The sequence below is a fragment of the Bidens hawaiensis genome, unplaced genomic scaffold, assembly GCF_021521415.1.
Source record: "Bidens hawaiensis isolate Kalapana, Puna unplaced genomic scaffold, B.hawaiensis_p1.1 tig00021332_1, whole genome shotgun sequence".
NCBI lineage: Eukaryota > Viridiplantae > Streptophyta > Magnoliopsida > Asterales > Asteraceae > Bidens > Bidens hawaiensis.
In genome coordinates, this window is record NW_027493301.1 from 9,629 (window position 1) to 14,442 (window position 4,814).

Below are 4,814 nucleotides of genomic sequence, written 5' to 3' on the forward strand. Positions count from 1 at the left end.
ATAAAACAAAAAATAACAAAACTTTTAAAAAGTAAAAAACCAAAATTCTTATATTTCATTACGGTTTCATAAAAAAAATTAAAAAAAAAAAACTTCCTAATATACACATGTGTATAATTTCATTTAATCTCTAGTTACGTAATGTACACATATGTACATTATCATATACCTTAAATTGTATATATGTGTATAAAAACATGTATAAAATTTAAAAAATAAGTATTATACATATGTGTATAATTTTGTTAAACCGATATATTTTTTTCAATTTTTTTTTTGTTTTTTATAAAACCGGGATGAAAAAGAAAATTTTTTGGTCTTTTTACTTTTTTTATTTTCGAGTTTGTTTTGTTTTATATTTTTTTCTTATTTTTTTTAAAAAGAGTGGTCTAAAATGGTTCTCAAAGTTCTCAATTTCAAATGATATTATTGCAAGAAATGTGAAAAATGAATATAGATAACTAGTTTTGTTTTAAGTTTTAAATGCTTAAAGCTAAATAAAGAAAATATTAATTATTCTCTTTCTTCAATTAATATAACTAATAAACCATAATATTTATCTATTTAATTAATATAACTAATTAAATTATTATAATTATAAAATATTAAGCACTCATTTATTTTTATAACTTACTTTTTGTTTCTTGATTTTTTATCTTATACAAGTATAATTTATTCATACATTAAATTTCCTTTTATCAAAAACTAATTTCTTCCAACTCAATATATTAATATCCATCAACACATACTTACATTATGATAAATAATACTAAAAAACTATTTTACATGTGTTTGCATTAGATATCAACAAAAAACATACAACATACACAAAAACGTATGATCTACACTTGTTCTAAGAATAAGACAGCATATAACCTACACACGAAAAACATTTAACCTACACACAAAATTCATCATCAATAAAATACACACGCACGCGAAAACATATAACCTACACACAAAAAACATATAACCTACACACGAAAATTTTATCTTACACAAATACAATTTATTAATACATTAATTTCTTTTCAAAACCAATTTCTTCAAACTCAACATATCAATATTCATCAACACGTAGTTACATTGTGATGAATAATACATAAAAACTATCTTACACATTTTTGCATAAAATGTCAATTAAAATATATAACCTACACAAAAAATATAACCTACACTTGTTCTAAGAATAAAAAAACATATAGCTTACATACGAAAAACATATGACCTACGCATATGTAAGTATGTGTATCTTTGTGTAGTTTATATAATTGTTGATACCGAATTACATATGTAACTTATATGTTTTTTGTATGTTGTACGTTTTGTTGCTCAAAATAAGTGTAAGTTATATTGCTTTGTGTAGGTTGTATATTTATTGTTTACATTTAATGGACACATTTGTATGATATTTTTTTTATTATTTATGACAATAATTTTTATAGGCATACTAACTGAAAAAATATATATATTATGTTTTGATATTTAGTGTTAAAAAATACGTTGATATATGCCAATATATTGAGTGGAAATTATTTTTTAATATAAAGAAATAGTATTATATGAATAAATTGTATTTATTCGAATAAAATGAAAAATGTGTAAATAAAAAATAAAACTAAAGTAGTGTTTTTATCTTTTTAATTATTATAGATAAATTAGTTAGATATATTAATTATATAGAGATTTATTATGGTTATATTAGTTGTATTAATTAGTGAGAGAATGCATTTATTGTTGTATTTACATATTTTTTATTTGTTTTTAAGCATTTAAAACTTAAAACAAAACTAGTGGTCCATATTCATTTACCACATTTCTTGCAATAATATTATTTCTCTCTTAAACTTATATATATATATATATACTCCTCGCTGTCGTGCCGTTTGGCGGGTGTGGGGGTCAGGTTTTGTCTGGTGAATCTCTCAACAGGTGGACCGCTAGGGGCTCCGTCCGTTCGGACTAGTGGCCGGCTCGGGCTACCTTTAGCCAATTGGGGCCGCGTACGGAATACCCGACGTTACTTAGTTGAGCGTTAAAAAAATGTACACTGATGATAATTATGACACAAAACGACTAAATGACCTCCAAAATATAATATGTATATATAATATAGTATATTATAATATAATATGGTATTATGTGTAAAGTGTAAAGTATCCATTAACAATAGGGGTTGATACATAGATACATTTTATAGCATTCTTGTTTAAGCCCTTATTTTATGTTGGAGGATGTTTTTATAATTTAAAGAGTGATATAGGGAATTGTGAGTGAATTGTTTTTATATTTTAGAAAACGTAATGATTTTTTCGTATATTTGAAAAACTAGTGTTCACACCCTGTAATTTTTTAATATATTTTGAAAGTGGTTGTGAGTGACTGAAAGAAAAATGGTAATGATAAAAGTATTAAAAATTTATTTAGTTAAAAAATGAGTGAGAAAATAGAGTATTTTTCAGTATAATTTTAAATTTAGAAATAATAACAGTTGGGCCGCTTAGGTGGGAATATAAAGTTATGTTGGTAGGCAGGTGGTTCCTCGATGTGGATGGAGAATTTCACCGTTTATTATCGTTGTGTGGCCTAAAATTATATAAATCATGGTATTAGTCTATTAGGCCATGGTGGAAACCTTTCAACAAAGTGGAAGCTTGGAAAATAATTAATTACTCACAAAGTCTGACTTTTGAAATAGAAAGAATATCGACTCCAATGGAACCCAATGGTAATGTTTGGCTGAAGCTTTTAGAAGCTTCTAAAACATTTTAACTTTAACATAAAAAAAAGTTACATATTTAATAATAAAAAGTTATTTAGTTTAAAGAGCATGAAACTTTTAGATTAGAATAAAAAACTTCAAATTTAAATACTATTACTAGCGTTTGACAAAAAGGTACAAGGTTTTATATTTTGAATTTTACAAGTTTGGTACTTAAACTTTCTTCAACTTTTGTTAATTTATATAATGCTTACACATTTTACTCATATTTAAAACCAATTATCCCATGACTTTTTAATATTATAACCTTTTCAAACGTTAATATCGTTTAAAGAAAAATTACATAATAAAAACAAGTTTTTTATTCTCTTTAGTTTGAGTATAACATTCATCTACTTCTTTTAACTTTAACAAAGTAACATATTACGTGAATACTGGTTATGATCGACAACAAGTCGTGTCAGGCGAGTTCGTGTCATGTGTAAAACCAAATTAGGGTCGGAACGAGTCGATACAAAACGGTTTAATTTAGTTTGGTTTGTGTCGGTACGGTTTTGGGTCAAGGGTGGTCAGACTAGAATATGTTTCGGAATATAAAACTGTCGGGTCGGAACGTGATTCGGATCAAAACATGCTGGTAAAAAAATATCCATTTGAAATTACTAAATATTTCAGCTTTGCTTCTTAATTTTCTTCACCGGTTACACGCGTACTGCCTTTGCACGAATTACACGTCTACAATCGGGTTATGTGTGCAACGTTATCAGGTGAATCATGTATCGACACTGATTATGTGATTGATGTACGGTTGCATGCCCACTCCGCCACACTGCGTAGGCACCCAACAAGTTTATTAAAGCTCCAACTACTATGTTAAACAACTAAATATATCTAGAAAGATACAACTAACAGCTATCAGCTACAGCTACTAGCTAGCTATCAACTAACAACCGCCAACTAGTTTTGCCAAACATATCTTATATAGTATTGAAATGAAAGAAAGCATTTTAATTTTATTGAACGTTGTTTGGTTCGTTTATGGATAAAGCCGAGTTTTGAATTTTAGATTTTTCATAACCGAGTTACGATTATTTTATTTACTAATCATAGCCCATTATAACAAATAACCTTTTCCATTTTGGCGGCATATAAAAATGAACAATTAGTTATTACCAATTCTAATAAAGTAAAATAATTGTAGACACGTGTCGGTTTGTGGTTAATTCTCACAATTTTTTTTTATCCAAATCAAATATACGTCATAAATCAATAATTATTCACTTTTCTTTTACACTCCATTTATATTACATCTATAACATAATTAAATTATTCACTTTTCTTTAAACTCTATTTATATTATATCTATACACTTTTATAAAAAAAATATATTTACATATTATACTACTATACATTGTTATAATATATTTCACAACGTACTTGGTGAAATCTAAAAAACAACAACAAAGCGTGTTTATTTTATATTGAAAAGAATATGATTTTAAATGTTATAATTAACATATTATATTATGTATATTGTTGAATAATACATAAATAAAACATAATATGCTTTCAATTTATGAAGTAATTTTTTTAATCATTAAATTATTAATATGTGCTTAAAAGTTGATCCATTTATCAATTGTTTTTTTGTACATTGTCATATAAATTTATAAATTATAAATATATGATTTAAATCTATATTTTTTTGGGTTAATTTAGTAAACTATACATATCTATACATACTATTAAAGCAAGGAACAATTTCCTGTAACATCCCGAAATTTTCAAAATAATATTAACTATATTATTTAATATTGGCGGGAAAGTTTACTCGGGTAAGCGGGGAATTAATAAGATAGAGTAGGAGCTAGTATGGGTCGGGCTAGTGTTGGTTAATGGATATGGGTTATGGACTTGGGTCATGAAGGAAGGAAGGATGAGACCATGGGCTTAAGCCCATGATCCATAATTATAAAAAACTTAATTACCCAATTATCATTCATTTCTCATACTCCATACATGTCACACCCGGCCCTGAGCGGCGGAAACAGCCGGGCGCGCGCGAGTGGGGATTGATAATTAAGCACGGGCC